Raw genomic sequence first — 22217 nt, 5'->3', positions numbered from 1 at the left:
ATCACTTCTAGGATAATTAACCAATTCAAATCCTTGCTAGAGATTCAAAACAAAGCATCTAGTGCCTAGGTCTACGTGATAAAAAGGATCAGGCATGGATTCTCACCAATTGGTGTAATAATGGGGTAGTTCTCTTAAGAACCCGCTCTTTTACTGAAGATAGAGTTCAGCATGGCCTCATTTAGAGGGAAGCCTGAGATTTCTAGAGGGCCTCCCCACCACACCTCCTGCCAAGATCTGGGAACCAACCTCATTTCCTGTCTCTGGTAACCCTACATCCCATATAAAAGACTTTTCTGTGTACTGTGAACCGTATGAGGAGGGCTTTGTTACCCTCAGAGGCCAATTTTTGCAAGACAGAAATTCGCTACTTAAAAATGTATGTTGAAAACACATATTCCATCATCATGGGGAGTTTCTTATTTCCTCTAACAAAACACTTTATTTTTATGAGTATATAAGTAATATGCATTCATTCATTTTTGAAAAACTAGAAATATAGATAATTAGAAAGAAGAGAGACATCCTATCACCCACTAAAAAACTACTGTTGATATTTTATTGCATGTCAGAGTGTGTGTGGGTGTGTGTGTGTGAGATAGAAAATTTTAGCTGGGCAGAAGCTAGAGTTCAGATATCTCTGGGGAGAAGAGGAGACTCCTCCCTTTCTTTCCCTACTCCATTGCTTATTAAGCGTGTGGGCATCTGGTGTCTTTTCCTTTTTTATTTGAAGGAGGAGAGAGGAGTGTTTTGATGCAGAGGTGCCTGGGGAGGAGGAGAAGAGAGGAAGACAATTTAGGGAATAGCGAGGTGTCTGCCTTATTTTTTCTGCCACTCCATCATGACAGTAGACCGAGAAACAGAGAACCATGTTCCACAGAGGCTGACCTTGACCTTGGCCACTGGCAGTGCTCTTCAGGGCACAGGAGAAGCCATACAATCCAGACCTGGAGCAAGGACGGTCCTCTCCTAACCCGTGGGCGATGGTAATGCTGCCTGGTGGAGCAGCTCTCTGACTCAGGGCTGTTGCAGACAGGCCAGGGGTAAGGAGGAGGACGTGGGATGCGCAAAACAAGTGAAATAGTGCCACATCTGGGGATTCTGAGGAAAAAAAGGAAGAGTTTTCCGGGTGAGGGTGGGGAAGGACACTGAGGTCTTGCAGTCAAGGAGATGGGATTTAGAGCAATGTTTTCAAACTTGAACAGGCATATGAATCACCTGGGGATTGAGTTTTTTTTTTTTTTTCATTTTTAAACACCTTTTATTATTTTGATCATTTTTCCTTCAATGACGTTACGACAGCACTCTATTTATGGGGGAATTTTACTTTACATTCACTTACATGGAGGATCCAAAATAAATCCCAAAGGTTTCTAAGTTGTACTACTTGGGGAACAATAAATATCAGATGGCATTTCTTTCTAACATAATGATTTAAGCAGCATTTTCTTTTCCTATCCTGTGCGAATAAAAGAAAGCAATATATGATTTTTTTAAAAGGTTGCAGGCAATGTGCTACATTTGGCTTCATTTTTAACACTTTTTGGAGGTAAAATTTATGTAACATAATATTCAAAAAATTTAAGTGTACAACTCAGTGGTTTTTAGTATATTCACAATGTTGAGCAACTATCACCACCACCTAATTCCCAAATATTTCCATCACCCCCAAAAGAAACCCCTTACCCATCAGCAGGAACTTCCAATGCCTCCTTTCTCTCATTCCCTAAGCAAACACTAATCTACTTTCTGTCTTATGGATTTGCCTATCCTGGACATTCATATGAATGGAATCATACAATCTGTGGCCTTTTGTGTCTGGCTGCCTTCACTTAGCATAACGTTTTCAAAGCTTATCCACATCACAGCATGTATCAGTACTTCATTCCTTTCTATGGCTGAATAATATTCCATGGTATGGATATACCACCATATTTTGTTTATCCACTCAGCAGTTGATGTGGGAGCTTGCATTTTATTTTATTTATTTTAATTGATTAATTTGTTTATTTTGGCTGCACTGGGTCTTTGCTGCGGCACGCGGGCTTCTCTAGTTGCAGTGTATGGGCTTCGCTAATTGTGGTGCGCCGGCTTAGTTGCGGCATGTGGGATCTTAGTTACCCGGTCAGGGATCGAACCTGGGCTCCCAGCAATGGAAGCACGGAGTCCTAAGCACTGGACCACCAGGGAAGTCCCCGTGAGCTTGCATTATTTTTAAATACATATTTGGATTCAGCAGGTCCAGAGTGGGGCCTGAGATTCTGCATTTCTAGCAATCTCCTGGGTGTTGTCCAGTACTGCTGGTTCAGGGACTGCACTTTGAGGAGTGAGGATTTAGTCTCTAAAGACTACACTTTAGAGCATCACAATTTGGGATGTTAATATAAACACACACCTGGAACATAATGGTTAAACACACTCATACACACTTTTTAAAAAAAAAGAGTGGAGTCATGTTGTCACACTTCTTTTGTCAAGGCTAATGAGGTATTTATTAATCTTTAGCATGGAGTTCTGCCTTCATTAAAGCCATTACTCACCATGAACACATGAAAGAACTTCTGTTTCACAGCTCGGACTTGACCTAAGCAAACATTTTCAGGCACGGATACCTATAAACAACGAATGGTCATATTAACCATAAGGACAGTTTATTAATCAACAATGGAAATTCGAGATCCCTGATTTATGAATTTGCTAATTGCTCTTCCCTGTTAAGGGTCTTTCCCATAGGAAGTGGGAGTGCCTCTTTTGTGAGAACATTTCTGGTCCCAGGGTATCAAGAGACGCATTGATACACATCAGCCTAAAGAAATTAATGTATTTCATCTAACCTGCCACTTATGTACTACCAAGAAAGGGAACAAAACTGCTAGTTACACTCAGACATGCTGTCAATTGTAAGACGCATCCTGATTTCAATGATGCTAAAAGGTTATAAATGTACATCCCAGGGTCAGTGAAATATGGCAATGTTCCCACCTGTATCAGACTCAGTTTATGTGCCATTACAAGTCCTGCATTTGCCTTGCTTTCTGGCCAGAACACTAGCAATGAATGACTTGCTCTGTGGCGGCTGTTCCATGTTCCTCATGTGACATGAGGGCGAAACAACAATGCCAGGCCTCATACCAGCATCTATGCTTCTATCCTCTGCCGTGTGGGTTCCCTACTGCTGCTGATGTAAGAGACCCAGTGGACCACCTCAGAATCCACGGATGCACACTGACTCACCTGCAGAGTGACACTGGCCACAGAGCCTGACCCTGCTGTCTTGGGTTCTAGCTTTCTCTGTGGCTGCCCGAGTAGTGCAGCTCCACTCATAAGAGAGGAAGAGTTGACACAATGAGGGGCAAACTTTGACCAGTGGGAGACGGCAGCCTATCGATCAGTTTATCCCTCCTCCTTGCCCCTCCTCCACAGGGTGCCCCCCACAGAATGCTCAGAGATGCAGAAGCTTTACCTGGCTTCTCAAAGATGTCCTGTGATTCCCAGGAAGCAAACTGTGCTTGCAGAATCAGTGGCTAGCACGGCGCTAACACGTGCTCTTCTATTTGCTCTTCCTCGTTCCTTCACCCCCTTTCCCCTTCACCCCTGTTTCCCTGGGATACACACCCTCATAAGGTGCCAGTATAAAAACTTTGCCTCAGGCCCTGTTTTCTAAGGAACCCAGGCTGAGACACCATCTCAGTGTCAGTTGAGGGATGGAATTGAGGAACTTTGTGGGAATGGAGTCATGTGCCACTGTGAACGGGGAAAGAAGGAGGGTGTGAAAGGAGAGAAGTAGCAGAGGCATCCTAGAATTTTCCAAGAGGTCAGCACCAGGACTTAATGACTTCTTCCTCACAAAGGGCACAGATATAGATCTCTTTATGCTTAGGTGAACAGCTACTATCTGCCTTCAGAAAGGAAGAGTGGATCCAACATCTGACTTCTTAGAGATTAATAATAGTAATAATAATAATTAAAGATAATAATAGCTCCGTTGACCCAGTATTTCTACATCTAGGAATTTATCCTACAGACACACTTATGAATATGCACAAAGATGTGTATACTAGATAATATTATTTTGTTTGCCATAATGTTTCAATTAACCAAAGACTAGAAACAACCCCAATGTCAATCAGTAGGAGATTGGCTAAAGGAATTATAAATCCCCAGACCAGGAAATACTATGTAATCATTAAAAATAACGAGGCAGATCTAAATGTTCTGGTGTGGAATGCCTTCCAAGATAGAGTATTGCATGAAAAAAAATGTTATCAGCAGAACAGAATGTGTAGTCTACTAACATTTATATTTAAAAAAGGATCAGTTGGGACTTCCCTGGTGGTCCAGTGGTTAAGACTCCATGCTCCCAATGCAGGGGTCCCAGGTTCAATCCCTGGTTAGGGAACTAGATCCCACATGCATGCCACAGCTAAGAGTTTGCATGCCACAACTAAGACCTGGCACAACCAAATTAATAAATAAAATAAATATTTTTTAATAAAAAAAAGATCAGTATACATATTCCTATAATTCACAGACTATCTCTAGAAGGATACACAAGAAACTGTTAAGAGTGGTTACTTCTGGGGAGGAGACCTGTGTCCTGAGGGATAGAGGTGGGAGTGAGATTTTTCTCCGTTCATTGTATTTCTACTTTTTAATCATGTGTATGATTACCTAATTGCCTACTTTATTGAGTGCTCACTAAGTGCTTATCTCACTCTATGAGGTGGGAAATATTATTATTCTCATTTTACAAGGAAGAAACTGAGGTGTAAGAGATAAAGTGACTTGCCCAGTGTCACACAGCTATAGCAGCTGAGCCAGGATTCAAAACCAAATCTAACTCCAAAACCTAGGGGGCACAACTCATCCTGATTTGCTTAGAATTTTCCCAGTTTGAGGAGTGATTATCCCCCATCCTGGAAAACTCTTAAAAACTATCCTGGTTTTAAAACTAAAAGCCCAAATTTTGGGGAAACCGGGAGAGGTGGTCCCCCTACCAGAATCCCAGATCTTGGCTACTTCGCTCTGCTATCTCCCTGATGAACTAACATGTTCTATCAGATCCAGCATTTATAGGGCCTGTAAACGTGTAACTTGTAGCTGCAACTGTGGAGGCTTTTTGAGGCCCCTCCCCAGGTCACACCCTCCATCTCTGAGACACGCCCTCCCTGCTGCGGTGGGGCCCATTCACCAGGGGATCGCATTTTTCCCTTGACAGGTGGTTGAACGGGGAGAGGATATTTGGTCCAGCTCAAGAACTCACTGGCCACAGTCGAATTCTCTCTCCCAGAAATACCACTTACCAGACTCCTACTCGAGGGTGCAAGAGGCCACAGAAACCCCAGGCGTGAGCTGAAGAAGCAGGCTTACCAAGGAGAAGAATGAATCAAGTGTCAGAAAGCAGCAGATTCAGGAGGCCAAGGAGGCTGGCTCTGGGCCAGGCCACATGGCTTTTAGCATTTACTTCTAGTCCCCTGTGGGCCTGGTTTCATTGCTGCCGCGGGATGCTACCAGATTGCTCCTTCCTACCAAATCCTCCTTTGGTCTAGAGCTGTTTTTTTGTTTGTTTGCTCTTGGTCACCCGGCATGTGGGATCTTAGTTCCCCGACCAGGGTTGGAACCGCACCCCACTGCATTGGAAGCGCAGAGTCTTAACCACTGGACCGCAGGGAAGTCCCGGTCCAGAACTATTTTGAGTGGGTTTATATTGCTTGAAAACAAACATTCTCTAAATAAGTAAAACAATGGTAACTTAAAAAGCAAGTTAGAGGCACTTCCCTGGCGGTCCACTGGTTAAGACTCTGGCTTCCAGTGCGCGGTTGGGGGTGGGGGGAGTGCAGGTCCCATCCCTGGTTGGGGAACTACATGCTACATGCCATGTGGCACAGCCAGAAACTGAAGAAAAAAAAAAAAAAAGGGAAGTTAGAAATACAGATACAATCTTTGCAATCTAAGGCAGAGGGCACTAATACTGCCCAACCTCAGGGGCCACAGGAATAATACTCAGCCCTTTAATTCATAGGGCTTTTTTCCCTTTTAAAGTAGATAATATATAACTATACTTTCATGGCCAAGGTCTCAAACAATACAGAAAAGATGAAGACCCACCCCCTGCCTTCAACAACGCTATTCTTTTCCTCTACCCCGAGGTAACCACTGTGAATGGTCTGGTGGATGTGTATCTTTTCAGACATTTTTTCTGTTTATATCTGTACTTTTCTCATACATACTACCCCACACTGGGGAATACAATCTGGCAGCTTGTAGGCCAAATGTAGCCTATAATGGGTTTTGTTTGACTCACATAGAATTTTTTTAAATTTGAAATAAGTTGTCAACATTTTAAATTGGGATATTTCATGAAAATCCTTTCTTTTTTTTTTTTTAAGATTTATTTCTATTTATTTGTTTAGGCTGGGCTGAGTCTTACTTGTGGCATGCAGCCTTCTTAGTTGCAGCATGTGAACTCTTGGTTGTGGCATGTATGCGGGATCTAGTTCCATGACCAGGGATTGAACCCAAGCCCCCTGCATTGGGAGCAAGGAGTCCTACTCACTGGACCACCAGGGAAGTCCCATGAACATCTTGAAAACCTGGAAGATAAGGCATCACACTTCTTCTACCAGGAAAAAATTGACTATCAGTGAGCAGTGGGCTGCCCCCTGCAGGTGGGATGAGCTCTCCTCTTCCCCAGTCTCCACTCTTCCCAGATGTCTTCCCCGCGCCCACCTCACCATTTTACATTACCTGCATGGCTCTTTTAAGCATTTGCTTTTTTCACCTTTATACATGTTGTTCTGAAACTCTTTTTTCACTTAAAAACATACCATGGGCATCCTGCTAAGCAAATACAAACTGATCTATCTTATTCTTTTTTCAAAAAAAAATTTTTTTGGCTGAGCCAGTGCAGCATGCAGGATCTTAGTTCCCCCACCAAGGATGGAACCTGCACCCCCTTCAGTGGAAGGACTGCCAGGGAAGTCCCTATCTTATACTTTTTAATAGGTACAGTTCATCCTCATTATCTACAGATTCCATATTTGTAAATTTGCCAACTCTTGAAAATTTATTTGTGACTCCAAAATCAATACTCATAGCACTTATGGGGTCATTTGCAGACACGTGCAGAGCTGCAAAAAATTTGAGTTGTTTGATGAGCGTATTCCCAGCTAAGGTTGAACAAGGCCATGCTCTGCCTTCCAGCTTCAGCTCCAGCTCTCGTACTGCAAATGAGTGTCCTTTGTGTGGTCTATTTAATGCCAGGTTTGTGTGTGTGTGTGTGTGTGTGTGTGCTTTTTGTTGTTGATTTCACTTTTTAAATGGCCCCCAAGCATAGTGCTATAGTGCTATGTAGTGTTCCTAGGATCAAGAAGGCTGGGATGTGCCTTATGGAGAAAACATGTGGGTTAGATAAGCTCCCTTCAGGCATGAGTCATAGTGTCCTTGGCTGTGAGGTCTGTGTTAATGAATCAACAATACCTTACACCTAGAAAAAGGAAGCGGAATTTGGCCAATCTGTACATGAGGCTGCTCCAAAAAGTGCTAAAGTATCATTTATAGTGTGTGATGAAGCTATGGAAAAGGTAGACAAGTAGTTAAATTTATAGATTCATGAGATGACAAGCAATAAAATAGCATAATTGACAGCATTGTTGTGAGGCTTGAAAGACAAAGAAATTTATAGTCACGTTGAATCAGGAAAATGTTAAATCCTTTCAGCAAATGATGGCTGGTTGAAACATTTCAAAGGCAATAGGGCATGTTGCCTGTTGCCTAAATGTTAAATTCACAGACAAGGCTAGTTCTGCAGATCAGGAGGCTACGGAAGAATTTTTTAAAAACCTGCTAAATGTTATACAGCAAAAAGGTTATGTGGAAGAGCAGGTTTACAATGCTGATGAAAATGGCTTGTTTTACAAGGACGTTGGCAAATGAGCCCGTATAACTCAAATAGCCTCAAAAGCTCTGCCTCTAAATCATTGAAAGACTATGCAATCAATTATTTGTTAGAAATATATATTTAATAAGGTGTCTTTAAATAGAAACACACATAAAACAAGGTTATATGTTGATTAGTTGATGAAAATGTTGTGACTAGAGGCTCCAAGGAACCTAACCCTGTATTTCCGGTAGGAGAGATGGTTCTATATTTGCTAATTCAGTGTTTGCAGTGCCTTTTTAGAACATAATGACTGTTGTTAAGAAACAAAATTTGACTGAGTAAATCTTTTTTTTTTTTAAATTTATTTATTTTTGGCTGCATTAGGTCTTCCTTGCTGCGCACAGGCTTTCTCCAGTTGCGGCGAGCGGGGCTACTCTTCGTTGCGGTGCGCAGGCTTCTCACTGCGGTGGCTTCTCTTGTTGCGGAGCACGGGCTCTAGGCACGCAGGCTTCGGCTCCGTAGTTGTGACTCGCGGGCTCTAGATTGCAGGCTCAGTAGTTGTGGCGCATGGGCTTCCTTGCTCTGCGGCGTGTGGGAACTTTCCGGACCAGGGCTTGAACCCTTGTCCCCTGCATTGGCAGGCAGATTCTTAACCACTGCGCCACCAGGGAAGCCCTGATTGAGTAAATTTAAAAATCAAATTGGCTTTATTCAATGATGGATGAATCAAGCAGCATCCCATCTAGCAAACAGAAAGGAGCTCCAAAGAGCTGCTGAAAAAGAAAGGTTGTTATAGACAAAAGGGGGTAGTGACAAGGAAAAAAGTGGATGACCTTATCTTTCTCGGGGATGGAAGGGGTCTACCAGGAGATTACCACACTACTGTTGACCAGGAAATTCCAAGAATTAATTAAATTCTTAAGACTGACCAGTTAAGATGACATTTCCGTGGGAGATTGAAATTGCAGTTAGGTTTGGTACTAAGTTTTGGCTTGGTGACTTGGGCTTAGCACAAGTAACTCCATTTTGGGTCTCTTTTTTAATACTGTAAATAGTGAGAATCGACTGTACTTAGAATCAAACAATATGCCTCTATCATAATCAAAGTAATCACTCCACTATTGAACAATATTTAGGTGGATTCCAGTTTTTTTTTATATTACATCCAGTTTGTACATGTCTCTATATGCATGAATATGATACTGAGAAGTCCAAAGCTAATTTGAAGGGTTCTGCCCATTTAAAATATTGATAGATACTGCTAAATCATGTTCCAAAGGCTCGCTCAATTTATACTTCTACCAACTGTCTATGAAAGTGCTTGTTGGGAGTTCCTTGGTGGCCCAGTGGTTAGGGCTTGGTGCTTTCATTGCTGTGTCCCGGGGTTCAATCCCTGGTCGGGAACTAAGATCCCGCAAGCTGTGTGGTGTGGCCAAAAAAAAAGTGCTTGTTTTTCTGAATCTTCATCAGACTGGGTATTACCAACATTTTTTTTTTGTCCAATATTATTGTCATATAATGATATATCGTTTTAATGTGTATATTTGGATTATTGGTGAATTTGCATATCTTTTCATATGCTTAGTGACAAATTCATAAGGTTTTACTTGAAAAATGTAATAGCTGGATTCTCATATAATATCCTGACATTACAGACATTATAATAAACCTACATATTTATTGACCCATACACCTCACCTTACCCAGGGCTGACATGATCTTGCATTGGTCTTAAGGAAGCTCCAAGTTTGGCACGAGCAGTGGCTTACTGATGTCATCAAAGACCTAGGTTCTTTCTATTTTTCTGCTCTGCCATCTCAGGCTGGCTTCCCCTTTTGCCACAACATGGCTGCAACAGTTTCAGACATCACATCAGCTATAGAAAAGTCCATAGATAGAACAGGACCATCTCTCCAGAGTATGGAAACCGTTCCCAGGAGCCCCCATGCCGATTACATTTCTCATCTCACAGGTCAGAATTGCGTCACTGTTCACCCCTTAAACCAGTCGCTAGAAAGGAAAATAGGACCACCACGATTAGCTTAGAGTCTTCAAATAGGCCAGGCCGTTGCACTTACAGTCTTCTGCCTGGAATGCTCTTCCTTCAGATATCAGCAAGGCATGGTCCCTTTCCTCCTTCCAGTCTTTTCCCACTTCTCACCTTATCAGCAAAGCCTTTCTTGACCAACTTGTTCACAATTACACCTCCAGCACCCTCCATTTCTCTCCTCTGTTTTAGTTTATTCTAACATACACGTGCTTTACTTATTTTTTAAAATTTATTGTCCATCTCTTTCAACCAGAATGTAAGCTCGATGAGGGTAGGGGTTTTGCTATTTTATTCGTTGCTGAATCATTGGCACATCCTGGCACATATAAATAATACTCAATAAATATTTGTTTTGCAAATAGGTTCATCTGTACCATTTTTCTATATGTGTTAATATGAAATATTGTTTTTCTCTTTCTGACTTACTTCACTCTGTATGACAGTCTCTAGATCCAACCACGTCTCTACAAATGACCCAACTTTGTTCCTTTTTATGGCTGAGTAATATTTCATTGTATATATGTACCACATCTTCTTTATCCATTCACCTGTCAATGGGCATTTAGGTTGCTTTCGTGACCTGGTTATTGTAAGTAGTGCTGCTATGACTATTAGGGTGCGTGTGTCTTTTTTTTTTTTTTTTTGCTGCATGTGTCTTTTTGAATTATGGTTTTCTCAGGGTATATACCCAGTAGTGGGATTGCTGGGTCCACAGACACAGAAAACAAATGTATGGACACCAAGGGGGGAAAGAGGGAGTGGGATGAATTGGGAGACTGGGATTGATATATATACACTAATATGTATAAAATAGATAACTAATGAGAACCTACTGTATAGCACAGGGAACTCTACTCAATGCTCTGTGGTGACCTAAATGGGAAGGAAATCCAAAAAAGAGGGGATATATGTATACATAGAGCTGATTCACTTCACTGTACAGCAGAAACTAACACAACATTGTAAAGCAACTATACCCAATTTAAAAAAAAAAGGAAAAGAAAAAAAGCCTAGAAAAAGATAACTAAAAAATATTTGTTGAATGGGAGTAATCCATCTGAATGAATTCCTCCTGAATCCATCTCTCAATGAATGCTAAACTCAGGTGAGGGAAAGAGGGGAGTCGTTTACTGACCTCCCCCAAACTCCAGCAATAGTTACATATCAGCAGGATGGCTACACGGCCTCTCCATCGTCACCCACCAATCTTTGCCCCCCCCCAGCACTGCCATCTAGATTTGGGGTTGCAGCTGCTCCATGGATGGTGGCACAAGTCGGCTGAAGCACAGCTCCTGATGCGGGTTGTGCTGCCCCAACATTCCCCTCAAACTGATCTCAGGCGGCCTCGTCCTGCAGCGGCTTGAAGCAGAATTTTGGTTCCCAGCCAGAGATTGAAGTCAGGCCACGGCAGTGAGAGCGCTAAATCCTAGCCGCTAGACCACCAGGGCCCAGTGGCCAGTGACAAAGCCCTGGCCCATCAGCTGTGTAGAAATGAATTTCCACGTAGAGACAGAAAGTAGTGAAACAAGTAAAGTGTTTATTAGAAGGAAAAAGAGTATGTGTGGATAGACACATGGGTGGGCTCAGAGAGAGAGGCGTGTCCTCATGGTAGTTTGAATCACTTATAGGGGGCATTTCTTCCAGGTTTCCTTTGGCCAATCATCTTGCTTTGCCTGATTCTGAGTCCATATTTGATTTATGTCAGGGTTCTCCCATGTGTGCATGCATCTCTTAGCCAAGATGGATTCTAGCGAAGAGGCCTAGGGTAGGTTGACATCACTTACTATGGGGTGCTGCCACCTCCCTTTTGACCTCCAAGGAACCTTTCTGTGCATGTGTAGTCGGGAATGTCTCCCTGACCTCAAGAATGAAAAATATGTGCTCTTTTATCTCTTATCTGGGCAGGGGTCATCTCCTCTCTCGCTCCTCTTTTTTTTGAGTATCTGTCCACAGGGGAGAAACTCCAGCTGCTCAGCATGGGGCCCATCTATCTCCTGCCTCAAAATGACCACACCATGCCTGGGCGCCACACCTTAGCTGAGAACCTCTGCTCCTGGCCTCTCTGCGGCCTTCGCTGATGGCTTTGGGACCTGGCTAGCCGGCTCCTCTCATCCCAGTGTCTTGCCCTCATCCTCAGTGACCTCAGATGCATGTTGATGACATTTCCACCACCTGTGCTCATGGTCCCTTGGCCTCCACTGCTCCAGTGACTTCCACCTCCTTCTACTCAACCTCCAAAGGCCTGGCCGTATCGCACCCTGCTTCCAGTTCAGGACCTCACCTCCGTTCTCCTTATTCCATCTCTCCCCCACCCTTATGATAACTGGGACCTCTTTTGCTTCCTTGCTTATTGTTCCCTTGCTGCCTCTTACTCAGTCTAGACTCTGGTCGGCTTTTTAATCATGTTCTTGCTAGTGCCCTGGAATTCCTGTTTTTCAACTTTCTAATTCACCCACATGCAGGGGGTTTCCTGCCTTTACTTGTGCAGCTCTCAGTCTGGCAGAAGTGGCCTCCACACTGCCTAGCCAGAGGGGCTTGTCTTCCCACCCCGGTTCCATCTGTCACTCTTTTTCCTCCTGTTGTGCTGGGTTCTGCCATCTGACTTGCCTGGGGAGTGGGACAGAGATGGGGAAGACAAGGGAGGGACAAACATCTGGGCCTAGTGCCCTGGGCTGTCCGCCTGGGGGGTGTGGGGGGAGAATCTCCTTCCTCCTTGAGGCCCATCTGATTCCGTTACATAAAAACTTTCACATCATTAGGGAAATTGCTTAATTTCACAAATGTTTTGAGTCAACTGGGAGCTCATTACTAGATATGAATGAAAATAGTGCTTGCCTTCCAGGAACTCCCCAACGGCTCACTAGAGTTTTAAGCCCTTGAGAAGAGGCTGGGGTGAGAAACAAAAAACAAACAAACAAACAAAAAAGACTACAGTGTATGGACTTCACCTTGTTTTATTGGAAATTTGGAAATGTACATGAATACATTTCTTTATGTTTTCTAAGCACAAGAAGGAATTCTAGCTTTTGGTGATGATTCATAGTTATGAACTGTTAAGTCTTGTCCTAGCCTTTTTATTTTATTTTATTTATTTATTTTTTGGCTGCGCAGCACGTGGGATCCTAGTTCCCTGACCAGGGGTGGAACCCACGCCCCCTCCAGTGGAAGTGTGAAGTCTTAACCACTGGACCACCGAGGAAGTACCTGTCCTAGCCTTTTTAAGACTCAGTTTGACCTTGAAAATAAACTGTCTCCAGAATGAATCCAGGCCATAACCTATTAACCCATGCCTTGAATATGGGTGATGTTTAAAGATAATTTTTTAAAGAGGATGGGCTTCCCTGGTGGTGCAGTGGTTGAGAGTCCACCTGCCGATGCAGGGGACACGGGATCGTGCCCCGGTCCGGGAAGATCCCACATGCCATGGAGCGGCTGGGCCTGTGAGCCATGGCCGCTGAGCCTGCCCGTCCGGAGACTGTGCTCCGCAACGGGAGAGGCCACAACAGTGAGAGGCCCGCGTACCGCAAAAAAAAAAAAAAAAAAAAAAAATCAAAGACATGTACATCAAGGCATATATACTTGTTGAAACTCTTTGTCAAGCAGCATCTTTATTTTTTTTTATTAGATATCGGATCTGTGCCTTTCATTGTATATAAATTTTATCTCAGTTGAAAATATTTTTTTAATCTTAAAAAATTACAAATTGAGAAAACTTGTGGACATTAAAAATATTGTTAATAAAATTAAAAATTAAGCAATACACTGAGACTGGTGGGGCCTGAAAGGGCTGGAACTAAGAATGAAAGCTTGGGAGCTGGTAAAAAACTCCTGAGGGAGTGGAATCCCCTAACAGGCCTGTCTGAAGGACTGGCCTGCAGGGTCACCTTGGTGGGAACCTGCACGGGCATCGGAGAGCGACACCTTGTGGTGGTGAGGAGCAATTGCAGAAACAGCCACCATCCAGAGCTTGGGACGTCTGGGCTTTTATCCCACTGGTGTTAGCTTCCACAGGACTCCTTTGTCAGTTACATAAACCCCAAGGCCCTGGGCAGTCCAAGAGAAGGGGAAGCTCCAAGAAAGAGGTAATGGGCTAATTCAGTAGTTAAAGGCTAGAGCTAGTTTTAGTTTCATTTACTTTGGAAAATGTTTAAAGACATCCTGATTGGCCACATTCATATGTATAGAAAAAAGAATGAAAGGAAATCCACTACAACGGTAACAGGTTATATTTGGGTTGAGATTATATATCATTTTTATTACCTTTTTAAAGGTTTCTGTATCTTCCAAAATTTCAACAATAATTATATATCACTTTGCTTTTTTGTTTTGACAGAAATATTTATTTTTCTCATAGAGGGTGAACAATGGTATGCTACTATAATTTTTAAATTTTTTAAAAAAGTATTTATTTATTTATTTGGCTGCACTAGGCCTTAGTTGCGGCATGCTAGGGATCTTTTAGTTGTGGCATGTGGGATCTAATTCCCCGACCAGGGATCAAACCCAGGCCCCCTGCATTGGGAGTGCAGGGCCTTAACCACTGGACCACCAAGGAAGTCCCTAAATTTTAATTTTTTTTTTGAAGACTTAATTTTCTAGAACAGTTTTAAGTTCACAGCAAAATTAAAAGGTAAGTGCAAAGATTTCCTGTATATGCCCTGCCCTCACACATGCATAGCCTCCCCCGTTATCAACATCCCCCAACAAAGTGGTACATTTGCTACGCTTGATGAACCTACACTGACATACCATAATCACCCAAAGTCCATAATTTACCTTAAGTTTCACTCATGGTGTTGTACATCCTATGAGTTTGGATGTGTCCATCATTATAGTATCACACAGAGTATTTTATTTATTTCTTTTTTTTTCTTTTCTTTTTTGTTTTCAACACAAACTTTCTTTATTTAGGAAATAGATGGAATTGTTAAATTGCTGCTAGGATAGAATAAGATGCTTTTGGCCTCAAGTCGCAGAAAATATAACTAGCAGTGACTTTACAAAATAGATGTTTATCTTATATAACAGAATTCTAGAGGTAGTAAGTTTCCAGATGAGTCCAGCGACTCTGTGATGTCAAGTTCTTTCTCTCCTAATCCACCATCTGTGTTGACTTCTCACCTTCAAGCTTTTCTCCTTCACATGCTAAATGGCTACTGTAGCCTTGGGCATCCTATGACCTCACAGGACCACTTTCAAAGCAGGAAGCCGTGAGGACAAGCAACAAGAGAGCTTTCCTTCTTTGTCTCTCTCTTTACCGTTTGTCAGGCAGCATCTTTATTCTTTTTATTAGTTATCTATTTTATACATATAAGTGTATATATGTCTATCCCAATCTCCCAATTCATCCCACCACCACTTCCCCACTCCTCGATTTCCCCCGCTTGGTGTCCATACGTTTGTTCTCTACATCTCACACAGAGTATTTTCACAGCCCTAAAAATCTTCTGTGCCCCATCTATTCATTCCTCCCTGCCTTAACTCCTGTCAACCACTGATCTGTTTATTGTCTCCATAGTTTTGCCTTTTCCAGAGTGCCATATAGTTGGAATAATACAGTATGGAGCCTTTTCAGACTGGCTTCTTTCACTTAGTAATATGCATTTAAGGTTCCTCCACTGTCAACACTGCTGTGTATTATCACACATTTTCATGACTTGATAGCTCATTTCTTTTTAGCACTGAATGATATCCCATTGTCTGGATGTGCCACAGTTTATCCATTCACCTACTGAAAGACATTTTGGTTGCTTCCAAGTTTGGGCAATTATGAATAAAGTTACTTAAACATCTGTGTGCAGGTTTTTATGTGGACCTAAATTTTCAACTCCTTCGGGTAAATACCAAGGAGTGTGATCGCTGGATCATATGGTAAGACTATGTTTAGTTTTATAAGAAACCACCCAACTATATTCCAAAGTAGCTGTACTATTTTGCATTCCCACCAGCAACGAATGAGAGTTCCTGTTGCTCCACATCCTCATCATTACTTTTATTTTAATACAAAAAGATTTAAGAATAACACAAAATTCCTCAACATTTTTAGTGAAAAAAATAAATAAATGCACACACATGGTAAAATGTCAAACATTAGGAAACTATAAAATTAAAAGTAAAAAAGTCTCCCTCCTGTTTTCTAGTAACTCTTGATAGAGCTACTCACCATTCACACTTCCTTGTATATGCAACAAGAAAAATTTCTGCATGTATAGTAAATGTTTCTTTCCTTTACCTTTTTTTTTCACAAAATGTATCATATTATGTGCACAGCATTTTGTACCTTGCTTTTTTCACCCACCTGGAGATCTTTCTATGTTAGCATATAGAGATAAATCTCATTTTTTAAAAGGCAATAGAATTCCAAGGAAAGATATTCCAAACATTATTTATCTAGGCCTCTGTCTAAAAACATTAAAATTATTTCAAACTTTGTTATAAATATTCAGTAATAAACATTCTTGTATATACCTTGACATATTTTTATTATTATATCAATAGGATATATTCCTAGCAATAGAATTGTTGGTTCTCCTTCCAAAATGACTGTACCAATTTATACTACCACCAACAGTAGGAGAGTGAATTATTTTCCTCACTGTCAACACTACTGTGTATTAGCACACTTAAAATTTTTGCCAATACCATAGGAGAAAAATGGCATCTATATTTGTTTTGATTTGCATTTAAAAAATTATTAGTGGGGTTGAGCGTGCTCTCTCCCTCTCTCTCTCTCTCCCTCTTTCTCTGTGACCTGCTTATTCTTATCCTTATCCTTTACCCATTTTCCTATTGAGTTCTTGGTCTTTTTCATACTCATTTGTATAAACTCATAGTAAATTAGAAATTAACCCTTGGTTTGTCACATGCGTTACAAATATTTCCCCCACTTTTTCATTTCTTTCTGACTTCATTTACGGCCTACTATGCCTTGCAGGTGTTTTTATTTATTTTTTAATAAATTTATTTATTTATTTCATTTTTGACTGCACTGGGTCTTCGTTGCTGCGCGCGGGGGCTACTCTTCGTTGCGGTGCATAGGCTTCTCATTGCCGTGGCTTCTCTTGTTGTGGAGCACAGGCTCTAGGCACGTGGGCTTCAGTAGTTGTGGCACGTGGGCTCAGTAGTTGTGGCTTGCGGGTTCTAGAGCACAGGCTCAGTAGTTGTGGTGCACAGGCTTAGTTGCTCCACAGCATGTGGGATCTTCCCGGACCAGGGCTCGAACCCATATCCCCTGCATTGGCAGGAGGATTCTTAACCACTGTGCCACCAGGGAAGTCCTTCGCAGGTGTTTTTAATTTTGTGTTTTCAAATTTATTTTTCTTCCTGATTCTGAGTGCATTAGTTTTATAATTTACAAAAATTCAAGTTGGTTTTGTGTGTGTGTGTGTGTGTGTGTGTGTGTGTGTAAAGCATATCAAACACACAGTAGTAAAAGTCCATTAGGGGAAAGTCTATGGCACCAAACCATTCTCTGGGGATTTGTCTACCTCCCAGGCCATGTGGCTCAGTAAGTATCATAGTCGGTGGCTAAATAATTTTGTAAAGAAGTATCTAGGAGCAGCAATCTGATTTGACAAGCCAGTTAGACTCTGAATCCTCTTTTGGGTTCCAAGTGCATTGGAAGCTTTTACTAAAGGTCTCCAAAAAAAATTTTTTTTCTCTTTCCAATGGTCAAGTAAGTATTTTAGTGATAATTTTCCTCCTATGAACTAGCCTAGGGATACACTAGTGTGTGTAGTGTGTGATGTGTGTATAGTATGTGGCATGGTATGTGTGTGCACGAACATGCAGGTATTTAATTTTTTTCCTTTTTTCTTCCTGTTTTTTGTAATAAGTCTTTACTTGTAATAGCTTGGGGGACACTGAAGATTATGGAGCTAGATTTCCTCTAAAACACCTCTCAAGCCACCCCTGATGCCACCCGGGCCTCTGTGTCCTGGCAAGCACCACCCCACACTGAGGCCACCTCCCGAGTCATTATGTCCAGCCCAGAGCACACTTGTGTCTCCCCAGAAATATCCTTGAATAGAGCAGTTCAGAATAGGGCATGGGAACGGGCCGGAGGTTGTAAATCCATTTTCCTTCTTGGCACCAGCGGGCTAGAGGAGCCCAGGCCAGCACAAGACAGCTGAGAAAGAGAAAAGTCGGCATCCGCCGAGGGGCAACACAAGGTCCAGAGGGCCTCCCTCTGCCACACTAAATACCAACCATTCATAAAAAACCGGAAAAGATACTGGTCTTGGGGGTAAAAAAATTCCATTCTAAAAAAGAAAAAATCCTGCTCTAGCTCTTCTTTTTACACAGGTATGTGTCATGTGATACTTAATTTCACAGTTGTTCAGTAACACTTCCTTGGACCGAATTTCACCTTTCTCTCTTTAAAATAAACATTTCCCTGATCCCATTCTCTAGTTTCTCTTCCTGTCTGGGCATTCCTACGATGGAGCCCCTCTTTAGCCCTTTCTTTTTCTTTAGGCTGGTCTTACAGCATCCTACAACATTGTTCCTTTAAATGATCTTTTCCCAATCACACTTAGTGGCCGGGCTCTGTGGCCACTAAGTAACAATGAGACAACTAGCAAAAATGAGACACACCTTTCGCACAACCAGAGCAGTCTCCCTTCTTACTCTGTCACAGAGGACAGATTAAGCAATGATGGGGGTCTTGGGTAGGGGGAGTTACTTCCTGCATCCTCAAGGCCCAAAGGCCCCTCTGCCTCACCTGCTCAGGTGTCATTGGCCCTGCTTTTTTTATTATTATTATAAATTTATTTATTTATCTTTGGTTGTATTGGGTCTTCGTTACTGCGTGGGCTTTCTCTAGTTGCGGTGGGCTTTCTCTAGTTGCAGTAGGTGTGGGCTACTCTGTTGTGGTGCACGGGCTTCTCACTGCAGTGGCTTCTCTTTGTTGCGGAGCACGGGCTCTAGGCACGCGGGCTTCAGTAGTTGTGGCTCCCGGGCTCTAGAGCATAGGCTGAGCCATTGTGGCACATGGGCTTAGTTGCTCTGCGGCATGTGGGATCTTCCCGGACCAGGGATCGAACCCGTGTCCCTTGCAATGGCAGGCTGATTCTTAACCGCTGCGCCACCAGGGAAGTCCCCACTGGCCCTGATTTTAACTAGGTGTTACAGAAAGCAGGATCTGCCCATCCCCATCTTCTTCACCTCCATCAACTTGAGATGAGCTGGGAGCTCCCTAAAGGCCTTAGGCCGAGCATTCCTTGGGGTGAGTTTCCTTCTCGCTCAACATCTAAAGACAAGTAGTGACACATGTAGTTTCTGCCTGTCCAGTTTTTCCTAGAGGCCTTCAATCTCCAGATTGGAGAATTCACCTTTGTGTGGGAGTAACAGTAAGGAAATCTAGGAGCCAGATCCAATCCCCTCTCCCCTGGTGGGTCCAGGGAGTGAGCATGTGACTTAGACTCAGCCAACCAAATACTCTTTCCCTGGTCTGGAACCTTGAGAAGAAGGCAGCCAAACAGAGATGGCTGTAGCATCACTAGGGCTCATGGGGTGGGCAGACTGGGCTGTTTGTGCTAAGAGGTTGTTGCTGTGGTTTGGGGGGCTTTACTCTCCTTTTCTTAGCCCCTAACTATTTTCAAGCCTGATACTTTACCTCCCATTTACTCTGTAAGTTCCCTGATATTCTTTCAATAAGTCCCTTCTAAGTTAGCCAGAGCTGTCCTTTGAAGCTTTTAGTCAAGAGTGCTCGCTAGTAGAACGGAGCCTCTGTCATCCTTGTGGTTTGGTGGATGGAGAAAGGAATCACTTGGAGGACCAACCCTACTCACTGAACTGGGCTGTGTTTCCGGGCTTGCTTGCTGCCCCAGGCTGGTCTTAGGGCACTGGCTTGGGTACCAGAACCATTATGCCAGGAATTTGGTCTTAAATGTGACTTGCTCTCTATCTAAATGTAGGGAAGTTCACACTGGCCAGGACCAACTTCTCAGAGAATCAGGCACAGGACAGAGATGGCTGGGTCCAGGATTCTCCTGTGACAAGATGGTGCCAGTTTCTTGTGGTCATGAGTTGGCTTGGGATAGAAGCAGAGAAAAATGAACCCTTAGGCTGCTGGGAAGTTTCAGCTGTATCCCACCCTCTAACCCCCCACGCCAAGCAAACAAATATTTTCCCTTTTGTGTAAATTTCCATTCCTCATGAGGATGAAAAAGTGGAGAAACAAACTTTGTTAATGTAAGATCATGTCCAAGAATTATCATCCTCAATCATTTTGGAGATCTTGCTTTCTAGGAATGCTGACCACTGGAGAGGTGGTGGTTGGAAATTCTGCATCTGGGCACTCAGTGCAGACTTCTTAGGCCAGCCTGGAGGTGGGGCTGTCTGCATGTGGTCACTTTGGGCTAATAAATTAAGATGCTACCCTACCAGGGATGTAGCATTCAACAGCTGAACCTCACTTTGCATTTTTATACTTAAAGAGGTTAATTACTGAAAAATGGGTAAAATTCAAATAATCTTTAGAGTGGTGGACAGAACTTTCTAAGAGTGACACAAAACTCAGAAGCTATAAAGAGACAAGACTGACAAATCTGACGCCATAAACATGTCAAATTTCTATATTAAAAAAAAACAGCAAAAAGCAAACAGCAAAGTGAGAAAACTAGCAGCAACTTCTATGACAAACAAAGGAATCATTTTCTTAATATACTAAGAGCTTTTACGAGTAAATGCAATTTAAAAAAAGGGAAGGAGATAGGAACAGTCAGTTCATAGAAAATGAGATTAAAATCACCAATAATCATGAAACATGCCTCAAACATTCATGAAATGAAATTTTCATGAAAATGAAATTTAAATGAAAATTAAAACAAATGTAGTTATTTAATTGGGCATGCCCCCAGTAATTGCTCTGTACAAAAATACACCACTGTTCTATCACAGGCCATTAAAAGTGTCTTTCTCTCTTTTCTTATATTTCTCCCTTGGGTTTCCAGGCAGTTACTCACCTGCTGTCATGGGACAGCCATTTCTTTAAAAGCGCCAACCGTGGGAACCCCACAGTAGAAGCCAATTTCCCACTCTCACCTCCCTGTGCTGACACTGACAATAAGTAACACTGGGTAAGTATTGATACTAAAATGGAGACTTCGAGCATGTGTGCTAGGGACGGTGTCCCTGCGAGGGAGGTGATGATGGGGCGGGTTCCATGCAAGAGGAGATAGACGAAAGAATGGGAGTTCTGCTGCAGAAGAGGCGGGACAGGGCTTTCCTCCAGACCCTGAAACACCACGTGCGAAAACAAAGGGGTGTGCAAAAGCCAGGTGCAAGTGTGGATCTGCAAGCTGTGGGAGAGGCGCCGAGCTCGGCGGGAAGGGACTTCTCCCGAGCGGATTCCTTTCCTGCTCAGGGACTACTTTCGGCCGTCGAGGGGCCTGACAAAATTACTTGCCTCACAGTTCACAGCTGAAAGGGAGCGTCCATTCAACTTTCCCTTTTCATAGAGAACTATATGGAGGACTTAAAGAAGTGAAATGACCCGTCCCAGGTCACAGCTCTGGCCCACACTGGGGTCCTGACTGCCAGTCGGCAGATTTTCCTTCCTCTGGCCCTACCGCACTGCACAGGGTATCAATCCCAAACTCTGCTCCGTGCCCCGCGGTCGGAGTCTGCTCGATGGACTACACCTCCCACAATGCCTTTGGCCCAGGCTCCCTCCCTCCGCCCAGCTGGGTACGTATCCGCCAATAGGAAAGCAGAGTTTCCAGGTGCAGTTCTAGGTGGCCAATGAGCGCGGCGGAGGGCGGGCCTCTCCCGTCCATTGTTCTCGGTGCCCCTCGGGCTTGAGCCACCTTGACTCCGGAGGTGCCGGGCAGTGCCCGGGGGCGCTTTTGCGCGCGGAACGACCGCGGGATTGGCATCTGGTCTCTGGAGAGGTGAGCCCGGAGAGTCAGAGCTGGAGCCGCGCGGGCCGGGAGAGCAGCCCGAGGCAAGGGGATAACGGGCCTGGAGCCAGTGCGGGCAGCCCTGTTGGGGGAGGGGCGTCGGGGGCTCTGTCCCCGTCCCGCGGGCCCCCGCTCTCCCGGTTTAGGCGCCCGGTTGGCTCAGCGACCGGACATGGACTCTTCTCCCTAGCGGTGAGCTCCGTGTACATCCAACCAGGGGCGCAGAGTTTAGACTGGAAGGCACAGTGGACGACATCCCGAGCAGCTCATTTTACAGATGGGGAAACTGAGCTTCAGAGGGGGCGTGGCTTGCCCCAGGTGAGACAGCAAATTAACTGACTAGGAACGGTTTTCCCGGGCTCCCAGTTAAGAGTTGTGTTAT

The 22217-nt window shown here is 43.4% G+C and overlaps 1 protein-coding gene and 1 non-coding gene across 2 annotated transcripts in view; both read left to right on the top strand.

Annotated features, from left to right (window-relative positions):
• The first annotated feature begins 4326 nt into the window (after positions 1-4326).
• On the top strand, positions 4327-4399 carry TRNAW-CCA (transfer RNA tryptophan (anticodon CCA)). The gene has a single exon. It is a non-coding gene; the product is annotated as a tRNA-Trp (tRNA).
• A 17297-nt stretch (positions 4400-21696) lies between these two features.
• Positions 21697-22217, top strand: part of ZSCAN2 (zinc finger and SCAN domain containing 2) — a 45342-nt gene continuing 44821 nt past the window's right edge. Inside the window, 1 exon segment of the mRNA XM_030878558.3 lies at positions 21697-21826. The gene's annotated coding sequence lies outside the window, so the exon portion shown is untranslated.

This window comes from Globicephala melas, chromosome 2 (genome assembly GCF_963455315.2).
Source record: "Globicephala melas chromosome 2, mGloMel1.2, whole genome shotgun sequence".
NCBI lineage: Eukaryota > Metazoa > Chordata > Mammalia > Artiodactyla > Delphinidae > Globicephala > Globicephala melas.
The sequence above is the reverse complement of the archived record's forward strand: the minus strand, read 5'-3'. Positions and strand labels throughout refer to the sequence as shown.